At 42.3% G+C, this 27,860-nt stretch overlaps 1 protein-coding gene and 1 pseudogene across 3 annotated transcripts in view; one reads left to right on the top strand and one right to left on the bottom strand.

Moving 5' to 3' along the window:
* Positions 1-6,023, bottom strand: part of LOC106836129 (zinc finger protein 850-like) — a 32,686-nt gene extending 26,663 nt beyond the window's left edge. Inside the window, exons 1-3 of one of the 3 annotated variants that reach the window (XM_014848790.3) lie at positions 5,876-6,023; positions 4,460-4,519; positions 543-627 (exon numbers count right to left, since the gene is read on the bottom strand). The gene's annotated coding sequence lies outside the window, so the exon portion shown is untranslated. Of the gene's footprint in view, positions 1-542; positions 628-4,459; positions 4,520-5,299 lie in introns of all 3 variants that reach the window. The other 2 variants (XM_014848789.2, XM_044759434.2) reach the window with 2 other exon arrangements.
* A 4,376-nt stretch (positions 6,024-10,399) lies between these two features.
* Positions 10,400-12,277, top strand: LOC106836138 (zinc finger protein 260-like; annotated as a pseudogene).
* Positions 12,278-27,860: the final 15,583 nt, after the last annotated feature.

Below are 27,860 nucleotides of genomic sequence, written 5' to 3'. Positions count from 1 at the left end.
AGGGAAGCTCTGCTCCTGCCCACACTGGAAGGTGCTTAGGCTCTGCCGTGGAGCACTGCACACAAATGTGAACACTGTCAGAGTGGGACACAAAGGGACAAGCCCATGCCGCTGGGCACCACCACTCACTCCCTGACAGACTGGAAGGATGGGGGATGGGTTCATGGATGGAGCTCAGCTGGGCAAGGAAGTTTCTAGATAAAGAAAATAAATGTTCATGCAAATAAAAAAAAAAAACCAAGACACTGTATTTCAATAAAATAAATAAGTCATGGGGGTCATAATACACAGCATGGTGTCTACAGTTAATAATACTGTATTGCATATTTGAAAGTCGCTAAGAGAATAGATCCTAAAAGTTCTCACCACAAGAAAAAAAAATTTCTAACTATTATATGGTAATAGATGTTAGCTAGACTTACTGTGGTGACCATTTCACAATATAGACAAATGTCTGATCATTATGTTGTAAACCTGAAACTGTATGTCAAGTAGTTAAAACAGTTTAAAAGACACTATTTTTCAGAGAAGAAATAACTCACCTGGAGCATGGCTTTTAAAATTGTAACCCAAGCTGTATTTCTCTGGATTCCTCTCTTGGAAAAGTATAGCATCCCAAGAAAGCGGCTGTGGAGAAAGAAAAAATAACTCCAAGATATGCCCCAAAGAACTCCACACTCCCCTTCCAGATCCTTGCTATGCTGCCTACCCCTACCTTCCCCACCCAACACACACACACACAAATACACACACACACACCCACTCTGATGGCAACTAAAAGGGGTGTATACAAATCCTGGCCCTTCCCTAAGCTCGGGGAACCCAAGAACAGCAGGATGGATTCAGGGCAGATGTGCTCAGGCACTGAGAGGGGCCCAGACACCTCTGCAGGAGGGACTCAGGCAGACCATTACCCTAATCTCAAGAAGCTGATCTGAACCTCAGGCGGGCACAACAATAGCGGCCTCATTACAGTTCCCCCTTTGCAGGTGCAGCCGAGCTTCCCCAAGGAGAGTTACTGAAGTTACAGCCTAAGTCAAAGGGGGAGTCCTCAAGCTAGAAACCCACCATACTTGCACATGTTCAGCTCCTAGGCAAAGACTTTCAGAGGATTCTGCACCAGGCTCGAGATATAAAATCTCTTGGCTTCTTCCTGGCTATATTTAGAACCATCGACTCTAAGCATGGGCTGCCCAACCCATGCCAAAAAATGCAAGGCCTTGAGTACCTGGCCACACAAACTAGATAGAAAGGAAGACAAGAGTATAGACCCAGCCCATGCTGAATGAGAAATAAACCTGTCACGTTAAGATACTGACATTTAGGTGTTGTTAACACAGCATGGCCTAGCCGAGGCTGCCACTGCTACAGTAAGAAACCATACTAAATTCCCTGTCCACCCCCTCACTGTCCTTGGAACACCACAGAGATATACTTTAGATTTTGCTGTAGATGAGGGACACAAACACATAAATACATTTAAAAATTGGTATGCAAATCAAAACCACAGTGAAATGTTGCTTCATATCTATTAGAATGGCTATTAACAAAAAGACAACAAATAATGAGCATTAGCGGAGATGTGGAGAAAAGGGAACCCTTGTGCACCATTCGTGGAAATGTAAATTAGTGCAGCCACTATAGAAAATATGCAGAGATTCCTCAAAACACTAAAAAGAGAACTACCATAGGATCCAGCAAATCCACTTCTGGGTACTTATCTCAAGAAAACAAACACAGTGACTCAAAAAAAAATCTGCACCCCATCCATGTTCACTGCAACATCATTTACAATAGCCAAGACATGGAAGCAACCTACGAGTCCATCAGCAAACGAATGGATAAAGAAAACATGGTGTATATATACAGTGGAATACTACGTAGCCATAGCAAAGGAAATCTTGCCATTTCTGACAACATGGATGGAACTCGAGGGCATTATGCTAAGTCAGACAGATAAAGACAAATACCGTATGATCTCGCTTATATATGGAATCTGGAAAAAAAACCAAACTCATAGATACAGAGAATAGATTGGCAGTTGCCAGAGGTGGGGGGCGGGGAGGTGGCGGGTGGGTGAAATGGGTAAATGTGGTCAAAAGGCATAAACTTCTAGTTTTTAAAATAAATAAGCCCTGGGGATGTAATGTACAGCATGGTGACTGCAGTTAATAATACTGTATTGTATATTTGAAAGGTGCTAAGAGAGTAGATCTTAAAAGTTCTCATCACAAGAAATAATTTCTAACTATCTGTGGTGATGGATGTTAACTAGACTTACTGAGGTGATCATTTCACAATATAGACATACACTGAATCATTAGGTTGTACACCTGAAACTAGTATAATGTTAAATATCAATTATATCTCGGTAAAAAAATGGTACTAAGAGCTACGGAGAAAAATCAAATAGGATAAGAGAGATAGGAAGTACATGGTGAAGAAGCTATTTTATACAGGGTGGTCAAGGAGGGCTTTTCCAGTTTGTTGACATGTGAGGCAAGTCTTGACATGAAGGAGTAAGTGATGCAGATGTTGGGAGTACGAAAATTCCAGGCAGGGGGACGAGCAAGCTCAAATGCAGAGGAGGCAGAATTAAGTTATAAAAAAAATTACAGAAGCTAAAGTCAGAACAGAAACAGATCACACAGGGCTATGTACGCCAATGCAGAAACTTTGGTTTTTATTCTAAGATGGAAAGCCACAGAAAGTTTTAGGTCAAGGAGTGACATAATCCAACTTACATTTTGGAAGAATCACCTTGGCTGCTGTGCTAAGGAATTTAAGCAGGCAATGAAGGAAGCAGGGGGACCAGTGATACGCTATTGCAAGATCAAATGAGAGATGGCTGTGGCCTAGATGGGGACCAGCTGAACTTTCATGTGCACGGTTTCCAACTTCTGAGTTCCTCTCACTTAGCTGAGCACAGGCTTACCACCTTCTCTCCACTGTCTAGAACTGCTCCCTTGCTCCCAATAATAAATTGTCTACCTAGAGTTCCAAACTGTAGATGTTTCATAGTCTAATTAATTGCTGTATGACGTCTAGAATGAGACACAACATTGCCTAAGCAATCCTGTGTACATGTTGTCCACCTACAATGTTTTGATCACCTTAGCCCCCTTCTCTTTGCCCCTTCGCCATCCCCACTCCAACCAGGGCAATATGGGAGTATAGGCCTCTGGAGAAGAAGAAAGTCTGCCATTTCAGAGAAAGGAAGGATTTGTGGATGTGGTCATCATCTGCTAGCTAGATGGACAAATGGCTAAATTCTATTCAGAGAGATCTCTTCTAGGAAGTGATACTGGAGAAGTCAAGGAGCCTAGTTCTGCTGACTGAAAATAGTTTTCCCCTATTATTCATAATCTGCCTTTTAGGACATCTATTTCCTTAAAGTGAATCTTCAGGGAGCTTCTGAGGAGCTTGACACTGTTTAAGACTTGTTTTGAGATTTACTGAGCTGCAAATTAAGAGCTCTGAAGCTTCATCATTCTGCGGACTTCACATGCCTTTGGCCCTCTTACAAATACTTCTCTTCCTAAAAAATACGGAGGCGATTTAAATATAACAATTTCTTGAGTATTTCTATTTATTTTACTGTTGCTTAATGTTACTCATAATAATGAAAATGCATATGCTCTATCTCAAACATAGTTTTAACCAGCTGCATAAAATGCTCCCTTATAGTGGGATTTATTTAAAATTTCCCTACTTACAAAAACTAATTTTGGATATGATTATCTCAAGGGTTGTTCCAAGGTGTTATACTCTCTGCTTTTAGATCTATCCATGGTTCTCCTTTTTTGTAAGCCTTAGTGATCATCATTACAGTCCGCCTTCCCTTTAGAAGTCCAGTGGGGGAGTCCGCGGACTCCAGGTTGAGAACCCCAATGAGGACCATTTGAACATTTAATTCAAAATAGACCTGGAAACTGGTCCAAGTGTTTATTCACAGATTACGTGGCAAATCCCTGGTCCTACTGGTGTAGAACTCTTTGATCAAGCCCCCAGTCTCATTCCTACTCCAAAAACACTGGCAAAGTGAAAGATCTTATCACCTCCTTGGAACGAGACTAACCAACACCTTCTCATAAACGGCATGGCTTTCAGTACCAGGACTGTGGTGTGTGATGCTACACATGCACTAATCTTATTTTCAACAATTCGGCTGTTATGATAAAGGCTCTTGTATTTGCCTCACTCGGCCAGCAGAGATCTTAGAGGAGATCTGGCACACAGGAGAAACTGCCAAATTAATACTAAGACAGAGGGATAGATAGGAAACTGGGTCCTTGGGTCTAACCCTAAGACCCCCATTATGTATCAAAATGGGAAATACCTAGGACACGGTCTCTTGAATGGGCTTTTGGTAGTTAGGAATGGTCAGAAGAGGAAAAATGAAATTAAGCTCTGAAAAACAAGAAAGATTTCAGCGAAGAAAGAAAAAACTTCACAGAACCTTGATCTCGGCCTTTGGATGTTCAATAACCATTCTTCCCTTTTCCTCTCAGTGACAGAACTGTGGGAGAAAGAAGAAATTGATGAGACATTTGGCTTTTCTTGAAATCCCAGCCGACCAGGTTGGAACGCACACTTCCTCCAGCCCCTATTCACATACACACACGCACAGAGGAAGATCAGGGGAGACTGAAGAGTCCAGCCAATGCTCTTACAAGAAAGGGCCAGAACCAACTATGAGCTCACAGACGTCTCCTGGGTACAGAGCGGTGAAGTCATACTTGCACAAGCACAACCACCTCCCTCCCCCCGTGTGCACACATAGCGCTGTGTTAGGTCACCTGGTTACATATAACCCCACATACACACCCAGGGGACACACAAAGTCCCAATCGCACAGCCACTGGCCTCCCCACACCCACAGACCCATTGCCCCACAGCCAGACAATCACAATCTCACACATACACTCACCAAGGGGGTCCCACTAGTTGCACCTGCATAGCCACAGTCGCCTAACGTCACACAGTCACAGACCTCCAACTCGCACACACACGATGCTGACACATTCACACAACCACACAACCACCACCTGGGCACAGGGTCCCAACTGCACGATCACCATGCGAGACGGCGCGCCGTCGTGCAGTCACAGTCACGTACTCATTTTGGGAACACACATGGACACTAGAACTTCCCTCCATCATCCAGAGTTATCACTACCTACAGTCACAGTCACACACGAAAACACAGTAACAATCACAATCCTTCTCACACACACACATACGATCTCCTCTCTTTAGCTCGCTCGGGAGACAAAAGGATGGGAAACAGACTCCTCACCCTAGTCCTTCCCTAGTTCCGGTCCGGCCCAAACCGGCCAAGTTGCGCCGGACTCCAAAGGCCTCACAGCAGGTAACTTCGCGGAGCCAAGCGTCCCGCCACCCTGTACAGAAGCGGCCAAAATCCCGCGGGACGTAGCGCGCCTGCAGAGTCCTCTGGGAAATGTAGTCCAGAGGTGGACGGCAGGCCTCCCAACACCTCGCAGCGCACTGCGCTGGGCTTGCGCTCATTTACCGCTTCTCCGCACCAAAGAGAACCCACGGCCCGGCCGCGGAGCGGCTCGCAGGTGGAGCCAGCCAGCTGGCTAGCGGCGCCAGGCCCACTCATCCAGGGGAGCTCGGGTATCGCCGGTACGCACAAGACGAGACGGCCGGTTCGCGGCGGAAGTAGCTTCCAGCCGCAGAGCCTATGGGTAATGTAGTCCAGGCTAGAAAAGCAACCAATCGGGGCAGAATGCGAGCGAACTGATTCTTCTCAGCTCCGAGCCTGGTCCTGCCCCGTAACCGCCCGGCGGCGCCTGGAGATGCCTGGAGGTTCTAGCTCGCCCACGGAATGCAGAGGGCAGGAAACACTGACCTGACGTTCTTATCTTTGTCCATCGGTGAGTCTAGGCCTCGGTCCGCGCAGCGCTGAGGGTGAGAGTGAAGGTGGAACCTGTCTCGGTCTGGACTGGGTCGAGGAGGCGACAGGGAGGGAATCACGGTCTCGGAAGCCGAGCGTGTGCGCGCGCGCGTGTCTGCGTGCGTGTGCGCGCGGCGCGCCCTCAGGCGAGGAGGAGGGCGGGCACAGGAGAGTCCGAAGATGCTGAGCTGTGACCGCAGGTGTGACTGGGTGTTGTGTACGTGTGAATGTGGGTCACCTATCTGGGAGACCAAGGTTGTTCTCTGTATCAGACATTAACCTCTGAGCCTCATGTTAGTCATTTGTAAAATGATAACAAGAGCGCATCTTTCTGGACCATCAATTTTATTTGGAGGTTGACAGGAGGACAAAAACAAACCTATTAGATGATAAACCACATAAACGGATTTTTATGTTAACATAGTCATATTTATTATGATTAGAATGCAAATTCAACATACTTTTAAAGGAAGAGAGAAGATTGCAAAGTAATTTTTTGTTATGAGATGCTTGGTTTTGTCTGTCCCCAACCCCCAAGTATCCTCATCTCTCCTCTGTATATTTAATGAAACTACTAAAGTATTTGGGTTTAAGTGTACCACCTTACTATTTGTTTTCTGTTTACTCCACCTGTTCACGATCTTAACATTTTCAAGGAGTACAGGTTAGTTATTTTGTATAATGTTCTTCAATTTGGGTTTACCTGACGTTTCTTCATCATTTATACATTTTGGGGAGGAATACCCCATAAGTGATGCTATGTCTTTCTCAGTTTATCCTATCAGGAGACACACAATGTCAATATAGTTCATTACTGTTGATGTTAACTTTTATTACTTAGTTTAAATGGTGCCTATGAGGTTTCTCCACTGTAGAGTTAATTAATCAGTGTGTTGGATTTATCAATGAATAAAAGGAAGCCAACTGGCAAAGGAGCCTGAGAAATGTAGTTTGCAGACTGCCAGTCCCAGTATTACAGAGAAGTATGTAGAAGGTTCAGTGTAGGACTGAAAAACTAAACCAGCACATGAACAACTTGGGAATTTCCTTCACCCCTTTCCTTTCTTATGTTGGATTACCGGTTTCCTGGAGCTTATGTCTTCTTTTTTTTTCTTGATTTAGTCCATTTTTTGGTAAAAAAAAAAAAAGTCCTCCATTAGCATCTTAAGAAAGGTTAATTTGGAGTAAAACTTTGGGGCCCTTACAAAACTGAAAAACGTCTTTATTCTGCCTCTTTTGGGTGATAGCTTAACTAGGTTGGAATTTTAGGTTGGATATAGCTTTCCCTGGGAATTTGAGAGAATTATACGATTGTCTTCCAGCTTACAGTTTTTATCTTAAAGTATGATGACAGTTTGACTTGTGTTTTGTTATTGCTGCTCTTTCTTTTTGGAAGCATTTAAGATCTTCTCTTCATACCTAGTTTTCTGAAATTTCCCAAATGTGTGCTTCGGTATGAGTCTTTTTTTGTTCATTGTACAGTGGACTTTATTTTGAAGAAGGATGACCTGTATTTCCAGAAATCTTATATTTGTTATCTGAAATTTTCCTCCATTCAATTTTCTCCTCTTTCTTTTTCTGGAACTCCTTTGAGCAGGATGTTGAAATTCCTGATTTTATCTGTTATTTTTCTCATCTTTTATTACCTTGTTTTTTTACTCTTTATTTTTTTTTCAGCAACTGGATGATTTCCACAACTCTATTTCCCATATCTGCTATGAATTTTTTTTTCCTGAGGAAGATTCACCCTGAGCTAACATCTGTTCCAGTCTTCCTCTATTTTGTGTGTGGGTTGCTGCCACAGCATGGCCACTGACAAGTGTTATAGGTCCATGCCCAGGAACCAAACCCAGGCCACCAAAGAGAGGCATGCCAAACTTAACCACTAAGCCACAGGGCTGGCCCCTGCTATGAAAATTTTCATAATAGCTATCCTATTTTTAATTTCCAAGAGCAGGTTTTATAGTACTTGGTATTTGTTTCCTTGGTAGAATATCTCCTCTTATCTCTCTGTGCTATTGTAGGGGGATTTGGGCAGGGGTTTTTTGTTGTCTTTTTCTGTTCCTTTCCTATAGCCATTTCTGTAGTTCTTTTTTTATTGTTTTCATCTGTCTTTCATATTACCAAGTTTACATTTACAATACAATTACATATTACTAAGTTTTCTCTAGTTGATTAATAGCAGTCCATTCATCTTTTATTAATAATGCACTAAAAAGATGACTATCATATCTATATATGTAGATATTTGAGGGCTTGTCAACTTGTAAGCTTTGCTGTAGAACCTTCGCTCAAGAATTCAGACGTTTCTTTGTCAGCCCAAAAATGTTATTACTATAGGTCTTCTGGGCTGTTCCATTTTGCTGGAGAAGCGTCTTTTCATCTCTCGACTATCAGAATTTTGGGAGTCCAACAGTGATGAGATCCCACCATTTACTGAATGCCTATAATTTTATTTTGGTGCCCCCCCCCCAGCCATCTGCTTTTCTTCATATCCCTGTGGCTGAAGCTTCTCTGATTCATTTTCTCTAGAGAATAAATATTCTATTCTTTGCCAGGGTGGTATGGTGGTATATTAGTTATCTGTTTCTGCATAAAAAATGGCCCCACAACCTCGCAGCTTAGAACAACAAACATTTATTGTCTCAGAGTTTCTGAGGGTTACATGTGGAAGCAGCGTAGCTGGCTGATTCTGCCTCAGGATCTCTCATGAGGTTGCAGGCAAGCTGCTGGCCAGGCTTGACTGGGACTGGAACCTCTGTGCTCTGGTTAGATGGCTCACCCACATGGCTTTTGGTAGTTCCTTGCTGGCTCTTGTCAGACAGCTGCAGTTCCTTCTTACATGGGGCTCTCCACAGGGCTGCCTGAGTGTCCTAACAACTGGCTTAATAGCCTCCCCCCAGAGCAAGTGATAGAAGAAAGAGAGAGAACATAGTCAGAAAACCACAGTACCTCTTATGACCTAGGTTCAGAGGTCACATCCCTTCACTTCCACCACAATCTGTTCATTAGAGGTGAGTCACTAAGTCCAGCCCACACTCAAAGCAGGGGACCAGGAAAAGTATCCAAAAAATCTGTGGACATAGTTCAGAACTACCACGGGTGGCAGTCATTTCACTTGAGTGGGGGTGAGGTTGATGAGTTTCAAACTACTTATAAATCCTTTTTTCAGCTGCATGCTTTGTCACCACCTTTTGAGGCATTTGGTTCCTCCAGTCCATGAACTGTTGCAGTGATTGGTTTATACCTTACTTTTCACTGACATTCTTTTCTGCAGACACCTTTATGTGCACTTCCAGGTTCTGCTGTCAGTTGAAAGTCTGCCGTCTGCTTGCCATCTTTGAAAACTTTGTTGACATATCTCATCAACTATAACAATTCTCCTTTTTCTTGTGAGTTTCTGTTGTTCCACTCTCCCATTTACATAACTTTAATGAAATTTCTGGAGGAAGCAAAAATAAGTGCCTGTGTCATTCTGCTATGTTTAACACACTGTGTCCCCCTTGTTTATCCTTTTGGTCATTCTAACCTCTGTCTAGTCATCTAAATAGACTCTTGTCATGAACTCACTCTTTCATCCTATTTGTTACTTGCTCATTTTGTGATCCTTTCACTTTGCTGATTTCTGAGTTATGGAAGGTTAATTTAAAAGCATTCAAAGTTATACATACTAATCAAATGTCAGTGTTCTACCCAAAATTTCTCTGTAAGAGTTTCCTTCTCAAAATTAGGGGCCAGTGGATATTAGCACTCAGGATTCCTGTCATATTGTGGGATTCTTTGGGCCTGAAACTGCAGAGTCTACCCCCTAGTAGCAAATATCTGAAATTTTATTAATAATGTAATAGTGGAAAAATTTTTAAGTGATGATGATTACAGTAATAGTTTTTTGCATGCTTACTACATGCTAAACAGTGTTTTAAGCAATTTTCACATATTAATTTTTAATGATTATTCTTTGTACTTCATTTTAGAAGAAATCTTGGAAGTTAATAAGCAGTTTTAGAGGCAACTGAAAGACTTACAAGTCAAATTGTATATATCTCCAAGAAAATACAGAGGAAAAAGGCAGTGAATGTGAGTAAATTGGAAAGACATACCCTCTGAGTTCACATATTGTTTCTTCAAGACAAGGCCTATGTCAATGTGACTGACTTGGAAAGAATTGAAAACTTAATTTTGACTTAACATATTATGAAGGAATCTATGTAAGAAAGAAATGCTATGAATATAATAAATATGTTATAACTCATCCTATCATGTAGTAACTCCCATTAAGCGAAATCTGTATGAACAGGGATTCAGAAGTAAATCTCATCAAATACCTGAGAATACACAGTGGAGAGAAACCCTGGGAACTCTGTCCATGTGGGATCCTTATATTCATGTGCTTCTTATTAGTTACTAGAGAAATAATGTAGCAGAGGAAACCTGTACATGCAAGGAATATTGGAAAACCTTCAGCCAGTTATTCAAACTAATTGAATATGAGAAAATTCAAACTGTGGAGAAACTCTATGAATGTAACAAATTTGGAGAACTGTTGTGCCAGAAGCAACTTCTGGCACAGAACTTTAGAAAATTTAAACCTGTGAATGTGAGAAAGCTTCCATTCAGATGTCAAATCTCATAAGTCATCAGAGAATTCATATTGGAAAGAAATCTTATTCCTATAAGAAATGTGGGAAAGCCTTCAGCCACAAATCAAATATCACTGACCATGAGGAAATTCATACAGGAGAGAAACCCTTTGAATGTAATGAATGTGGGAAAAACTTAAGGCAGAACCAATACCTCACTAAGCATCACATTGCTCTCTGGAGAGAAATCCTACAAATGTAAGGAATGTGGAAAATCCTTCAATCAGAAAGAAAATCTCATTACCCATCAGAAAATTCATACTAGAGAGAAACTGTTTGGATGTAATGACTGTGAGACAGCTTTTATTCAGAAGTCAAGCCTCATTAAACACCAGAAAATGCATACTGGAGAAAAATTCTATACATGTAAAGAATGTGGGAAAACCTTCAGCAGCAAATCAAATTTCACAAAGCATGAACAAATTCATATTGGAGAGAAACCCTTTAAATGTAATGACTGTGGAACAGCCTTTAGCCAGAAGCAATACCTCATTAAACATCACAACATTCATACAGGAGAGAAACCCTTTGAATGTAATAAATGTGGAAAAGCCGCCTCTCAAATCACATCACTTATTGTACACGTGAGAATTCATACAGGTGATAAGCCTTATGAATGTAAGGTATGTGGGAAAGCCTTCTGTCAAAGCTCATCTCTTACTGTGCATATGAGAAGCCACACAGGGGAGAAGCCCTATGGATGTACTCAGTGCAGGAAAGCTTTCTCTCAGTTCTCAACTCTTGCTTTACACGTGAGAACACACACAGGTGAGAAGCCTTATCAGTGTAGCACATGTGGGAAAGCATTCAGTCAGAAATCACACCACGTCAGGCATCAGAAAATTCATACTCATTAGAGATAATATGAATGCCTTAAATATAGCAAAGCCTTCAGTAGGCTTTCTACACATCAGAGATTCATTCTGGGGTAAAACATTATGAATGCAGGAAAGCCTTTAGCAGTAGCTCAAAATCTCTGAGACATCAGAACATTCTTATGAGGAGAAACATTAATGAAAAGCCTGTATCCAAAAAGATTTTCAGTAAACATCATAGTTAATGCTGAATCTTTGGAAACATTCCCATTAAAGTCAGAGACGACCTGGATGCCTGATATCACCAACACAAATCAGTGTAATCCTAGAGGCCAGAGCCAATGCAGTAAGATGAGGAAGAGGTATAAGATTGAAAAGGAATAAATATTTTCAGATGGTATAATTTTTTGATACAGAGGTATGATTATTAAAACTTTGTGATAGTATACACTAATAGATATTAGATTAATGGAATGGAATATGAAGCCTAGATACATTCCAGTTCTGTGAAGAAATGATTACTTAACTAAATAATATTTTGGGTAATAATTGGCTTTCTCTGTAGATAAAGAGAGAGAGAGATTCCTGCCTTATATCTTACATTAAAAAAGAAAGATCCAGGGGCTGGCCCCGTGGCCAAGTGGTTAAGTTCGTGTACTCCACTGCACGCGGCACGGTGTTTCGTTGCTTCAAATCCTGGGCGCGGACATGGCACTGCTCATCAAACCACGCTGAGGCAGCGTCCCACATGCCACAACTAAAAGGACCCACAACTAAGAATATACAACTATGTACTGGGGGGCTTTGGGGAGAAAAAAGGAAAAAATAAAATCTTTAAAAAAAAAAAAGATCCAATGTGAAAAAAAATCTAAAACTTTAGGAAAATGACTTAATAAACTTGAATAGAGAAACTTTCCTAAAGTTACACCCTCAAATGCACCAAAATTTCTTTTTTTGGTATTATGCCTTAGAGAAACTCTGAAACATATACACAGGGAGATGTGTGCCATCATGTTCTTTGCAGTGTGATTTCTGGTAACCAGAAACCATTAGCATGATTTCTAGCAGCCACATATTGGGGGTGGGGAAAACTGGAAATGCCTATCATTAGGGAAATGGTTGAATAAAATGTGTTATATTTATATGATGGAATAATGTACAGCAATTGACTGCGACAAACTATAAGTATTAACAGGGAAAGATCTCAAAACCATGATGTTGAGTGAAAAATCAAAGGGCAGATGCACGTAATATAATGATATCTTAATTGGAATAAAAACATTAATATTGGATATTGGTTATGGGTATAGGGTATGTATGTAAAGGCATAAAAAGAATTGGAAGTTTGTACACTAAATTCATGATGGTGATTGCCCTTAGGGACAAAGAAGGAAGGAAAAGAATGGGATCAAGATGATAGTTAAAGATTTTGGCTTCACAACTAAATTATCCATATTTATGGATATATCTAAATATCCATAACGGTAATATGTAGAATTTAGGGTCGGAAAATCTTAAAAACAGTTTGCTCTTTTCTCCCTACATCAAAGATCTGTATTTGCTAAACTGTTTCTTGCAAGGAGATGTGCTGGTCTTACAAGTGCTGATGTGCTGGTCAAGAATCTTGTGCTATTTTGTAGCTTTGAATGATATGCTTGAAAGAATACCTAAGTATAATGCCATTAGAGAGATGCAAAAATACATAGGAAGCTTACTAGGAAGACAGTTATTTTAGGAAGGAAAAGTTAGCTACCTTGCAGCAAGATGGGAAATGCTGCCGATGCACATAAGAATGGTAGCAAAGGTCTTAGATGTCCAAAAGCTGAGTATTCCATGTACCGGGTGCTTCTTTAAAAATAGCAGGAAGAGGTGAAATGAACTAGTGAAGTGTCTATACCAGTTAATGGTATTTATTATTATTCTTATTTTATGGTGGTGATTAATACCAATTAAAGCAGTAACTGAATAGAACATGATAAATAAATAGTAGAAAAATGTGGCCTGTAAGTAAAGATGGAAGGTAAGATATTTAGGAAGCTAAATCTGTTGGGGAAAAAGGCTGACCTCTCTATCTTCAGCAGGTGCTCTCCCAGTCAGCAGCCCTGGGGATATTTATTGTTTGAGGAGGAACTTGCCTGTGTTGCAATTCTCCACTTTTAGTCCTGCTGGGTAGCCAGAGAGGTGTGCCTTCCTCGAAGATACACCAAGAGGGGATTTCTCCTTTGTTATAAAGTCCACAGGATTCTGTACTTGTTTGGTTTTATTTGCTAGAGTCTATCATAAGGCCCTGGAGGGAAGGACTGAATGTTGGCCACCTCTGTGTGATTTACAGCACCTCACATGCATAGATATGAATGAATGAATGAATGAATACTGCAGAGAAATTGAGAAGCTTTCTGATTCTGAGGTCTCAGTTTGGGCTTGCTTTTTGGAATGGATAGATGAATACGTATTTTAAAGGCACTCAAACAAATACATGTTCAGTGATTAAAAGTAAGAGTAACTCCTTATGCTAGAATTTTCCCACCGGCAGAAGCCAGTGCCCCCAGTCCTCATTCCCCTTTTCCCCGGTCATCTCATCAAGAAGTTACTACACTATGTCTCTCACGTGGGTGATGAATGTTAGAAGCATTTTAGCAGACTGGCTGGGCCCAGAATGGGGTCAAGTAAAAGTAAACAGCATCCTTATTAGACGATGCTGGCCTCCACTGGTGCTTTTTTCCAGATACCCACACAGCTTCCTGGTCTTGCTAGAAAGCAGACCTCCTGGGATACGCATGCACGCGACGGTTCTGACCTCCAGGAACTTCTTTAGTTGGGCACCACCTCCTTCCTCGCTCCTTACCCTGGATGGTTTCAGGAGGATCTTACCTCCGTGCACAGATGCTCACCGCCTGCCTTGTGTGGCCACAGGAGAAACTGAGCCCAGCACTGGGGAGACGCGATGAGGGCCGCAGAGGGCTCTCTTCAGGAAACTCAGCAAGCCTGCAGCCACACATTGTCTAACTAGTCACATGTCAAAGGGGAGCAGAAGGACACATGGATGGACTAGTGTTCTCACACGACCTGTGACTGCCAGAATTCTGATTCTCCAGTGCTGGTCTTACATGGCAGCGGATGTGGTGGTGGAAGTTGGGGTGGGAGAAGATCCATTCCATATATTTGTTTAGTGACCCCAAATATTTTAAATTGTAATTTTTATTTAATGCTCAGAAACTAATTAACGTATCATGTATTGATTCATCATTTTTACATCAAGCCATTTCTTTGTTTTTTTTTTTTTCTGAAAAATTCTAGAATTTACCTAACTGCAATTATATGTGCATTTATCATGCCTATGTTGATGTTTTAAAATTTGTATCCATGGGTTATTTACTTTTTTTTTCAGTTCATGAAAGTTTTCCTCAACTACTTCTGTTGGCATTTGCTCTGGAGCCTTCCTGAGGAATATCTGTAATTGTTTAGTTTGTATCTCTAACCCCTACTCTCTGTATCTGTCATATTTTTTCTTTTTTCTTTCATCTCTTTCCTCTGAATCCTGGGAGAACTTTGCCTTTGACATCACTGATATGATTTTTTACAGTGTCAATTTTTTTTTAAGTTTTAGTTCTTAGCAGCTAATATCAACCTTTCCTATAGTGGTGAAGTTTTTGGAAGTTACTCAAAACTGTTAGATTCAATTGTATGAAGTTTTGTTTTTTAATGGGGGAGAAAAGAATTTTTTCTAATAGAAAGTATTTCTGAAAACTAACTGCTTACTGTATAAAATTAAATTACTTAACTAGTTTATTAAAAATGAAATCAGGGGCTGGCCCAGTGGTGTAGCGGTTAAGTGCCCACGTCCCACTTCTTGGCAGCCCCAGGTTCACTGGTTCGGATCCCGGGTGTGGACATAGCACTGCTTGGCAAAAGCCATGCTGTGGTATAAAACAGAGGAAGATGGGCATGGATGTTAGCTCAGGGCCAGTCTTCCTCAGCAAAAAGAGGAAGATAGGCAGTAGTTAGCTCAGGGCTAATCTTCCTCAAAAAAAAAAAAAAAATGAAATCAGAGTGGCAGTATAATAAGTTAAACATTTTAATTTGCTGTTTTACTGTGTATGGTATATTATGTATAGTCTATTTTCTCATCATTTCTAGCATTATTTTGCAACAGATTGGTTGGACTCATATATTTGTTATTATCCTGTTATTTAAATAATGATACATGCAGTGTCTTTGTGAAGAGAATTCAATTTCTCAGAGAAACTGACTTGGGTATTCATTTCCTGACTTGTTCTCTTTAAGCTGAATAGTAAAGGTTTAGAAATTTAGTGTCTTATTATAATATTTTAAACGAAGAAAATCATTCTACTTTCTAGATCTTCCATTAAGCCATTGAGTAAAATGCCAACCTATTCATCTCAGCTTCAGTCTTGCAGACTTTTTTTTTTTCTCGAGCAATTCTGACTGATAAGATTTTCTGAAAGAACGCGTGCCACAATTACTCCCATCCCTCCCAGTGGTGAGGGAGCTGGGATAGTTAGATACCAGTCTCTGGGGGATGTTGACTCCCCTTCCTTGTGACCTGCTGCCCTCTCCTGGGCAGAGCGGTATTTCACAGCTATGAAAAAATCCCTCAGGCACAGAGATGCAGGTACCAACAGCTGAAAGTTGTCTGAGGCATACTGCCGCTCTTTGCTCCTGTTTAATGGTACTTAGGAACAAGTAGGCGAACATGGCCACTGCCTACATGAGTTTTACATTCTAGTGGCGAAGGGGGAAAAAAGTGAAAAAAGTAAAGGAGGGAAATGAGGTAATTTGATATTGTGATAAATACTGCAAAAGAAAGAAATAGGTGATAAAGAGTAAGCTAGGCGATATTTTCAGTAGAATTGTTAGGGAAGATGTCCGAGAGATAACAGAGCTGGGATGGTAAGGAAGCAGCAGTGTGGAAGAGTGTTCTAACGAGAGGGATAGGGACTCTCAAGACTTTGAAATAAGACAGAGCTTGGGGTATGCCAGTCACAGAAAGGAAGCTGGTGTGGCTGCAGCTTAGGGAGGGGGAAAGCGGTCCACTGAAGGGTCTTCAGTATGAATTACATTTTGAAAAGATTGCTATCTGTAGAAAATGGATTGGGTGGAGCCTGAGTGAAATCAGAGAAAGCAAGTAAACTACTGCCGTAATCCAATGTAGGGATGACAGTGGCTTACACTGGAAATGTTACAGGGGGAAAGAAGAGAAATGGACAGTTTGAGATATATTTTTGAGGTAAAAATAGGACTTGAGGTAGCTGAAGAGAAAAAAGGAGTTATCAAAGATAATTTTTAGGTTTTTTGATTCAGCCACTGAGAAGTTGGTCGTGCCATTTAGGAGCATGGGGAGACGCATGGAAGCAAGAATGCTGTTTTGGACACATTAAGATTGAGGAATAGGAAGTACAGATGTAAAGCAGACAGATTAGTTATATATGATTCTCAAGATAACCGGCATTTTTGCCATTTCAGACCACATTGTTGGATTAAAGAAGTTTGTTTTTGACCCCCATAGCTTAGCCATTCCACACTTTCAAATTCATATTTGCATTCTTTCTTATGGTAAATTCATTGAGTTCTTTTGGGAGGTGATTAGGTCATGAGGGCAGAGCCCTCATGTTTGAGATTAGTGCCCTTATAAAAGAGACCCCAGAGAGCTAGCTCGCCCCTTCCACCATGCCAGAAGTCTGCAACCCAGAAGAGGGCCCTCACCGGACCCTGACGATGCTGGCACTCTGATCTTGGACTTCCTGTCTCCAGAACTGGGAGCAATACCTTTCTGCTGGTTATAGGTCACCCAGTCTATGGTGCGTTGTTACAGCAGCCTGAATGGACTGAGACATGTTAACATGCATCTTCGGTCTATCATCATAAGTAAAATCTCTTGCAGTTGAAGTGGTACTTCATTAAGTTTCAAAAACAATCAAAGCCGTAGAGCATATGTTGTTTTGTTGTTTGCTGCTCTCTCAGACCTCACATATTCTTCATTATCAACACAAAATTTTCTGAAAAGGTGATCATAGTTGTTATGTGACATTATTGATAGTCTTGATTACTAAGAGATCGGTAAAGAACTAACAGTTTTTCATTTGCTCCATTGAATCCTTATGATGTAAGTATTATTATAATTACAATTTTACAGATAAGAAAACTGAGGCAAGTTGCGCAAGGTAAGCTAGAAAATGGGAGAGCCGGACATCAAACCCCAGCAGTCTCGCTCTTACTGCACTTTACTCCTTCTCACACACGACCTTGGAAGAGACTTTCATGAATTAGAAACACCAACAAATGGTTAAAAAAATTGCTAAGTCAAAATTAACTGGTCAAAAAAAGGAATAAGCCATTGGACAGTAAGAAAAAATGATCAGAAGTGTTTTTTAAAAATAGGCATTTGCGGGGGATGAAGACACAAGTATAAATACAAACGAGCAAATGAAAAGGAACAAGAACTTAAGAGCTCGTAAAGGGTGACTACTGGGGAAGAACGAGGGCACGTTCCTTTTTGAAATGAGAGGGAAATTGAGGTAAGGGCCCAGAGAATAATCATTGAGGATACAGAAGGGTCATGCTGAAAAGACCTTATCTCCTCCCAATGTCCCTGGTCTTTCTCCATAGGCCACGGCCTTTGAGACCTTCCCACCAAAGATCTCAGTGTTGTTTCTGGGGCTTTCCCCTACCTGGTCAACCTTTGCTCACTGGGGACAGTCCTTCTGTCACGTCCCTGGCAACCATCCAGGGCCCTTTCCCCTGTTCCAAGAAGGAGACCACATCTGGCTTAGAAATGGAACATCCCGATCATAAGAAAAGAAATAGGACTTGATGGTGCTGTAGAAGTTCCAGAATTCAAATTCTGTCCCTTAGAAATTAAGGAAGACAGGCAAGAGCAGAAAGGATGAGAAAGAGGACGAAAGCTCAATAGAGCGGCCCATTTCCCAGTCTACAAAGCACAAAGCACGCCCTTAAGAGGAGGGAAGAGCAGTTCTGCCATGCATCTGAAAGACAACCTGGAAATGCACAAATAAGGAAGAAGAAACTCCAGAAATCTTTCGAGATGGATGTGCTTACCCACTGAGATCAGGTTGCTCTCGTTCTGTAACATCGTATCTCTACAAATTCTTCTGAGCGGAGTCCAGGCACTCCCACTCTTCCTGAGAAAAGTCCAAGCCACATCCCTGAACATGAGCAATCTCTGGAAAAGCAAATCCCTGTAGTACTAGGGAAGTTAAATACTTTAAGATGGAAGAATAGGAAATGTAAAAGGACAAAGAAGGGAAAGGGTGAGAAAGGCTAGATCTAGAAGCTTGTGTTATAATAGAGCACACTAAGATAATTAGAGTACATTCTAGTCGCTTCAGCATGGTAGGACCAATCCATTAACCGCACGTGCCTGGGAGTGAACAAAACCCACGTGGAGATTCGAAACACAAAACACAATGTTTATAAAATTCAAAGCAAACTATAGGCTTGTCAATGAACAAATTGTCAAAGACAGAAATTCCTCATCTCCCTTGAAGGACTAAGGAAGAAATGGGATTTTTCCAAACTATCTAATAAATATTTATTTCTTGGAAAGTAGGATTTGTTAGAACTAGGAACTAAAAAGTGGCTGGATCTAGGAACAAGAGGACTTCCAACTGGAGAGACAGAGGCTGGGCCTTCTTTTCACTGTAATTTTTAAAAACAAATTCAAGCTTATAGGATAGCTGCAAGTACAGTGGAAAGACATGCCCCATACCTGAATATGTGTGAGTGTGTTTCTAACAAACAAGGACATTCTCATATATAACACAATGCGACCCTCAAAATCAGGAAACATTGAATAATGATTGCCTAGACAAATCATTTGAATTTTGCCAATTGTCCCAATAATGTCATTGATTGCAAAAGAAGTTCAAAATCATGTCATGTCTCCTTCATTCCTTCAGTCTGAAGCAGTTTTTCAGTATTACTTTGACCTTCATGAATTTGATGATTTGAAGATTATGGGCCAGTTATTTTGTGGAATAACCTTAAATTTGGTTTTGCCTTATACCTCCTCATGATTAGATTCAGATTAGACATCTTTGGCAGAAATGTCACACAAGTGAGACTGTGTTCTCAGTGCATCATATCAGGTGATACCCAACTTGTCCCATTACTGAAGATATTCACTTAGATAATTAAATTAAGGTGGTGGTGTCAGACTTAGCTGAGGAAGAAACTTTAAGAGTATGTAAATACTTTTTAAGAAAAATGGCCCACGTTTCTGAATTTTTTTTAATGTACCCATATTATTTTCAATATGAGGAAAGAACGGTTAAACTATTTTCAATACAGGAGAATGAAGGTGGGCAATATCCAAGGAGGGGAGGCATTCTGAGCAAAGGAAAATTATGAGAAAATAGGACAATGTTGTGACTTAAGAGGTGACCAGGAAGAGAATTAGTGTGCCCGAATCAAATCACACCTACATGTTCCTGAATATCCCTTCAGTATCCCTTTGTCTCAGGCTAGAGACAAAGCCTCCTTGGAACAGAGAAATATTATCATATCCAGACCGTTCTGTGAATAAACAAAATTCAGGTGAGTGCCATTTCAGAAGCAGTGACACCGTGCACATAAAACAGACAGCACAGGATCTGGCACACAGCTGGTGTTCAACAGTATAAATGTAAGTTCCACTCTGTCCTCTACTGAGTTACTTATTTTAAAATTCTATGGATAGAATCTTTACAAAATACCATGCAAATCTTTACTGTGGATGGAAATCTTTATAAAATGTCTTACAAATCATTACTTTAGAAAATGGGATTTAATGCAACTCTAAACATTTCGTAAGTAGTTTATTCCTCATTAATAATGTCTTTAAATGGAATATCATAAACACTTCATTATGAAAAACCTTATAATAGTAATTTTTATTAGATGCATATTCCACTATGTGGATATAGAATGATTTACTTGACGATTTACCTATTACTGCCTGTGAACTCTGGACCAGTTCTTTACACATACAGAATTCTGCATATCTCTAAGTATATCCATGAAATAAATATCCAGAAGTAAAATTATTGAAAATTAAAGGTCATTCCCAGGTATTACAGTCTTTGATTCTAGACAAATCATTCTAAATCTTCCTTTTTTTTTTTTAGAAGACTTATTTAGTCTCCTTCCTTCTTTTTTTTTTTTTAAGTACACTTTTTGGTGAGGAAGATTGGCCCTGAGCTAACATCCACAGCCACCCTTCCTCTTTTTTTTTTTCTCCCCAAAGCCCCATACATAGTTGTATATCCTAGTTGTAGGTTATTCTAGTTCCTCTATGTGGGACGCTGCCACAGCATGGCCTGATGAGCAGGGCTAGGTCTGCACCAGGATCTGAACCAGCAAACACTGGGCCACAGAAGCAGAGGGTGCAAATGTAACCATTCGGCCACGGGGCAGCCCCTAAACCTTTTGAGGTTAGATTCCCTTTGGAGGATATTAAGGAAATATAGCTTCTTTCCTCAGAGGACAGAACTGGACTCTTCGGGTCCACCTGAGCACTGTCCAATAAAAACATAACGCAAGCCATACACGTATTTTTAAATTTTCTTGTGGCCATATTTTAAAAAGTAAAATGAGGGGCTGGCCCCGTGGCCGAGTGGTTGCGTTCGCGCGCTCCGCTGCAGGCGGCCCAGTGTTTCGTCGGTTCGAATCCTGGGCGCGGACATGGCACTGCTCGTCGGACCACGCTGAGGCGGCGTCCCACATGCCACAGCTAGAGGAACCCACAACGAAGAATACACAACTATGTACCGGGGGGCTTTGGGGAGAAAAAGGAAAAAATAAAATCTTTAAAAAAAAAAAAAGTAAAATGAAACAAATAAAATTAATTTTAATAATATACTTTATTTAATCCAGTATTTCCAAATATCATTTCATCACATAATCAATATAAAAGAATTATTAAAGGGCTATCTTACATTCTTTTGTCCTAGTAAGAAAATCTTGAAATCTGAGTGTATTTTACACATACAGCACATCTCAACGCTGACCAGTTACATTTCAAGTGCTCGAAAGCCACTCATGGCTGGTGGCTAGCAACCTGGAGAGCCCAGGCTCAGCGCTGCAGCTCCCATCATCCCCTCAGGCAGGAACGACCGAGAGGAAAGATCACTGGATAGGTCTTGATTAAGACATCTCAGGAGAAGGAAAACAAACACTCCCGTGCTCTGAAAAACAAGACTTTCAGGGAAGAAAGAAAACAGCCACTCGCCTCACAGTGTATAGATGTCCACCGTTGTTTTCCTTGTCCTCTGGCGCCTTTCTTGGAGATGGGCACAAGCAGGGAAAGAGGGAGGAGTCGTGAAACACAGGCCCCTTCTTGCAACCCAGACTGACCAAGAAAGATCACAGCCTCCATCCTTCTCCCCTACTTGTCACAGACCCACAGAGGGAGTCTGGGAGGGCAGTCCCTCCAGGATCAGAGAAGCGCCAAGTTTCTGGGGGCCGGGGGGGGGGGGGGTTGCAGTCCAAGGGTCCAAGGTAGGGCAATTCAGAGGATGCAGGGCATCTCCTCCTCCTGTCCCAGAGCTAAACTGGGGGAAACTTTCCATTCTAACTTTCATTCTGAGACCTGGTATGGGGCATGGGGACTCTTCACCTGAAAACTTCACTCCGGGCTCATGTTCCTACTTGGGGGCCATTTCTCCGAAACTGAGGCCCCTGTTACAATAAGGTGAGAGGACAGAGGAGTAGCAGAGAACTCATAGTCACAAGCTCCTAGAAAGTCTTGCACCCACAGTTAGCCTCAGGGTGCACGTCACTCCCATAATGTCCAATTTGTGTCTGCTCCTAACAGGATACAGAGTGGACATACCAAGAGGAAACTGTATAGCGGGGCTGGGCCCATGGCTGAGTGGCTAAGTTCAGGCGCTCCACTTCGGTGGCCCAGGGTTTCGCTGGTTCGGATCCTTGGCATGGACACGGTGTTGCTCATCAGGCCACGCTGAGGCAGCGTCCCACATGCCACAGCTAGAAGGACCCACAACTGAAAATACACAACTATGTACCAGGGGGCTTTCGGAGGAAAAAGGAAAAATAAAATCTTAAAAAAAAAATTAAAAAAAAAAAAACTGTATAGGACGTGCTCCCATGGAGGCACTGTTGTAAAAACCTGGGATAGGCCCTGAAAGAAAAACAAGGGACAGGCACTAATACCAATCCCAGAAACACGGAAATCAGACACACAATGCACCCATTCCCTGACAGTTACATTCCTATAGTCAACATTGACCAGGGGCTACCCAGTGGCATAGTGATTGAGTCTGCGCTTGCTTAGGGCCAATCTTCCTCACCAAAAAAATTAAAATAAAAAAAAATTTGACCAATGGTCAAATGTTCACAACTTCCCTCACAGTCTCAAAGATCCCCAAAAGAGATGATCCCAGAAACCCAGAAATGAAGACAGGAACCTCCCACACCCACTAGCTTCTTAGCCAAACTCCTACATCCCTTACACGATGTAACCACACTCACAGTTGCCCTCACAGAGACACAAGAGCATCCCCACACAGCCACAAACCCACCGTTAGAAACAGTGAAATGACGACACGCTGCTCCCCAGTCCCAGCCAAATTCCTACCCAGTCAGTAACACAAATGGTGACACACAGCCACACAAACGATGTTTCCACATTCTCAAAGATCCGCAAAAGCACTATCACACTGTCACAATCCAGCCAATATAAATACCAGAGACAGCAGAATGACGATATGCTCGGCCATCTCCACTTCCCCTCGCCACCAAACTCTTACCAGAGTCAGTAACGTCAGTGTGACGAATGGTCACACGCAGTCACACAGATTCACATTCACGGTCGTACCATCACACTCACAACCCGGACTAGAAAGACAATCCCTCTACATACACTCAGTAACAAGGGCAAGAGTCACACACAGCCCCGCAAGCCCCGTTCCCGTCGTCGCAAACAGCCACACACGCAATCCCAAAGCAACAATCATGCACAATGTCACCCAGCCGGCCGGCGCGCGCACACACACGCCTCGCCTTCGCCGGCTCGGGCCCCCGCAGCCCTGAGTCCCCCGCCCCGGGCTCCCGGCTCCCTCGCCGACCGCCTCTCCCGGGTGGGTTCGGTGCGGCTGGGTCTCAGCCGAACCCTCCACAGCCGAACTGCAGGAGCGGAGCTCCCGCCTCCGACCCGGGAGCCCGCGCCCGCCCTGCACCCCCAGGCGAAGGGACTGCGGCAGAGAGCAGCCTCGGACGCAGGCGCCTCCAGGAGAGGTGGCCCAGAGCCCGGAGAGCCGCGGGCGGCGCCCTGCACTGCGGGGCCTCAGAGCACCCCGACCTCCCTTCCCCGGGGAACCAGAGAGTTGGCCCAACCGCGAACGGGGGCAGGCGGTGGCCTCGAGGAGGGGAGGGTCCTGGGAAATGTAGTCCAGGGCAGGCGGCCCCTGGGGCGCAGTGGACCCTGGGAAAGGTAGTCCCGAGTAGGGCCGGGCGGGACTCCTCGCCGCGTTGCAATGGCTGTGCCTGCGCAGAGCCGGCCTGGCCTGCGATTAGGGACCGGGCCGGAGCCCCCCCCGCCCCCCGGAACTGAGCCTCTTTCGTTGGCTGGGTCATTCACGCCCTCTAGGCGCGAGTCGGCGCCCCTAAAAGGTGTGAGTGTCCAGGGAGGGGGCAGCATCCCGCTCTAGGCGGAGGCTCTGGCGGCGGGGAGCGGAGGGAGGCAGCAAAGGAGAGGCTGGGGTCCTTAGTGACAGACCCTGGGACTCTGTACGTATTGTGACTTTACTCCTGTAGGGCCCAGTGAGGGAGGCTCCGTAGCTGCGACTGTGGGTCACACGCTCAAAAGAAATAAAACAAAAAGTCCAATGATAAGAGAAGTAGAGTTTTAAAAGTTTTCTAGCCAGTGAATAGAATAATAGAGATCTGAGAAGAGATAACAGAGAAAATAGAATGGTGAAATTATCAAATAACACAAGAAAATTTCCCCAAGCTGACAGACATGAGTCAAGACGAAAGTCTATCGAATACCAAGCACCAATGGGTGAAAAAGATCCACTCCAAGGCATATAACTAGACACTTTCAAAGCATCAGGGGTGGCAAACGGCCACTACTGGCCAACAGGGAATAAGCCCGTTACAGTGTCTCTCTCCCACTAATTACTACTTAACACTGTGGACCAAATACAAAAGGTACTACCTGAGGACTCAGAAATGTAAACAATACTAAACGGAAGTGGAAGGAGATAAAAACATGACGAATGAACAATATGGAGGCATGTTTACAGGGGTATTTTCCTCCTTTTCTCCTGGCTTTGACTGGAAGGAGGGCATGTCCCAGAACTGTGCAGTCGGTGAAAATAGCAAAAGTTATGAGAGAAACCCCTTCTTTCTAGCCAGAGGACTAGAAAAAAAGGCACCTGCATGGGGGCGGGGGAGAAATCCCTCCCCTTTCTTCTCTTTCCTTCTTTTTTTTCTGCTGACTTTGCACTAAGACTGCGGCTACCCGGTCAAAAGGCTGCACTGCCACTATGGTAGCTGTCAGCAGAACCAAGAAAAGAGGCCCATGGGATCCAAAAAGGGTATGTTATTTTTTTCTCTCTCTACTCTTGCCACCTCTCCACAAAGTGAAGTATGTGACAGCATGAGGGGAGGAGGAACAGCCAAAACTTTGACAGAAACCCACTCTTTCTTGCCAGAGGACTGGCAAAAGAGGCCCCTGGCAGTAGCAGAATGTGGGGAAAGTCCTGGAAGAGAGACCGAGAAAAGAGGATCCCTTGATTAATTGAATGAACTGACACAAGACTCACACTCACCCTCGAGCTATAACAGGAGTGGAACAGACCCAAAGAAGCATAATAAAAGCTCTGAGAACTGAACTATGATAGAAACCACCTCACAAGTCCGAGACTAATCTCAGAGTGGCACATGTGTGGGCATACCTCAAGCATCAGGGCAAAGCTTTGGAAAACTAAGCTGATATTGGATCCACTGCCCACAGAAGGTTAAAAGAACTTGCAATCTTGAGCAGTCTTAACCTAACTGGGTATATTGCCTGCTAAAAAAATTTTGTTTAAATAATTATCCAGATGATTTTATCAGAACACAGAGTCTCAGAAAATAATACTTAAAATGTCCAGGATACAACCCAAAATTATTTGATATACAAAGAACCAGGAAAATGTGATCAACTGTCAAGGAAAAAGAAAATCAACAGATGCCAAAGTCAAAATGACTCAAATGTAAGAATTATCAAAGATTTTAAGGCAGTTATCACTATGCTGCATTTCACTCTTGAAATAAATGGAAATATAGAATTTCTCGAAAGAGACATAAACACTATAAAAAGATCCAAATGGAAAGATTAAAACTGAAAAATAAAATACTTGGAATTAAAAAATTATTAGATGGGCTCAATAGCAGAATGGATATAACAGAGGAAAGAGTCCGTGAACTTGAAAGTAGAGCAACAAAAATTATCCAGTCTGAAGAACAGAGAGAAAAAGATGGAAACAGAAAAATGAACAGATCCTTAGCAACTTGTGGGACAATATCAAATGCTCTAAAATTTGTGTCATTTGGGGCTGGCCCCGTGGCCGAGTGGTTAAGTTCGCGCACTCCACAGCAGGCGGCCCAGTGTTTCGTTGGTTCGAATCCTGGGCGCGGACATGGCACTGCTCATCAGACCACGCTGAGGCAGCGTCCCACATGCCACAACTAGAAGGACCCACAACGAAGAATACACAACTATGTACCGGGGGGCTTTGGGGAGAAAAAGGAAAAAAATAAAATCTTTAAAAAAAAAAAAATTTGTGTCATTTGAGTTCCAGAAATTGAGAAGAGAGAAATTGATGCAGAAAAAATATGTAAAGAAATAATGGCTGGGGCCAGCCCTGTGGCGCAGCGGTTAAGTTTGCATGTTCCACTTCAGTGACCCCGGTTCAGTTCGGATCCCAGGTGCGGACCTACGCATGGCTTGGCAAGCCCTGCTGTGGTAGGCGTCCCACATATAGAGGAAGATGGGGACGGATGTTAGCTCAGGGCCAGTCTTCCTCAGCAAAAAGAGGAGGATTGGCAGCAGATTTTAGCTCAGGGCTAATCATCCTCAAAAAAAAAGAATGGCTGAAATTTGGTGGAAGACATAAATTTACAAGTTGAAGGAGCTCAGTGAACCCCAAACGGGATAAATACAAAGAAAATCATGCCCAGACACATCGTTATCAAACTGCTGAAAAACAAAGATAAAATGTTTTGAAAGCAGCCAAAGAAAAAGAACACATTATATATAGGGGAGCAATGACTCCAATGGTCATGGATTTCCTATCGGAAATGTTAGAGGCCAGAAGACAGGGAAAAGAATATGTTTAAAGTGCTGATAAAAAAAGGTGTCAGTCCATAACTCCGTATCCAGTGGAAATATCCTTCAGGAACTACGGTGAGATAAGGACATTCTCAGATGAAGGAACACCAAGAAAATTCATCGCCGGCAGCCTGCTCTAAAAGAAATGCCAAAGGAAGTTCTTAAGGTGGAAGAGAAATGAAGGAATGGGGAAACTTGGCACTTTAGGGAGTAAGGAAGAGCAACATAATTGGTAAATACCTGGGAAACTATACGAGACTATTTTTCTCTTCTTAAGTTCTTTAAAGTATGTATGACTGTTCAAAAAGTATTACATTGTCTGGTGGGGTTTTCATTGTATGCAGATGTAATACATATGATAACTGTAAAAGGAAGTAGGGAGGGTAATGGGACAAACATGTTTTTAAGGCTTATACATTTAATTTGAAGTAGTTAAATATTAAGCCAGTAAACTGTGATAACATAGGAATGTACATTGTAACACTTAGAGGAACCACTAAAAAAAATACAGAGAGAGAGCCAGATGGACAATATTAAAATGTATAATTAAAGTGTAGGGTAATACATAAATTAAAATTAAACATAACATTAAAATGTATTCTAATGGAAAACTGTTTCTCCACTCACAACACATCTGATATCAAATGTGTGTGGGGTTTTCCCCCCATACCAATCAATTTTCCAACTCTCCAGACACTAACAGGTATAATTTAATTCAATTCTCACACTAACCAACCAGAGTTAGTGTCAGACTCCACAGGTTTAAAGCCTCAGTCTCACAACAGTGCTCTCACTTCAGACACCAGTTGCAAGTACTAGGTCCCCAGAGTACCCACATTTCTATGCAACTTGGCTACAAAGCCGAGGATTTCCACAACCCCCCTCAGGTTTGATAATTTGCTGGAATGGCTCACAAAACTCAGAAAAACATTTACTTATATTTACCAGTTTATTATAAAGGATACAGATGAAAAGGCACATAAGGTGAAGTCTGGAAGTCTCGAGTGCAAGAGCTTCTGCTCCTGTGGAATGGGGTGACCACCCTGCCAGCACATGGATGTGTTCACCAACCCAGAAGCTCTCCAAATCCTCTAGTTTAGGGATTTTTATGGAGGCTTCATCACATAAGC

This window comes from Equus asinus, chromosome 26, assembly GCF_041296235.1.
Source record: "Equus asinus isolate D_3611 breed Donkey chromosome 26, EquAss-T2T_v2, whole genome shotgun sequence".
Lineage (NCBI taxonomy): Eukaryota > Metazoa > Chordata > Mammalia > Perissodactyla > Equidae > Equus > Equus asinus.
This window is presented reverse-complemented; position numbering and strand designations above follow the sequence as displayed.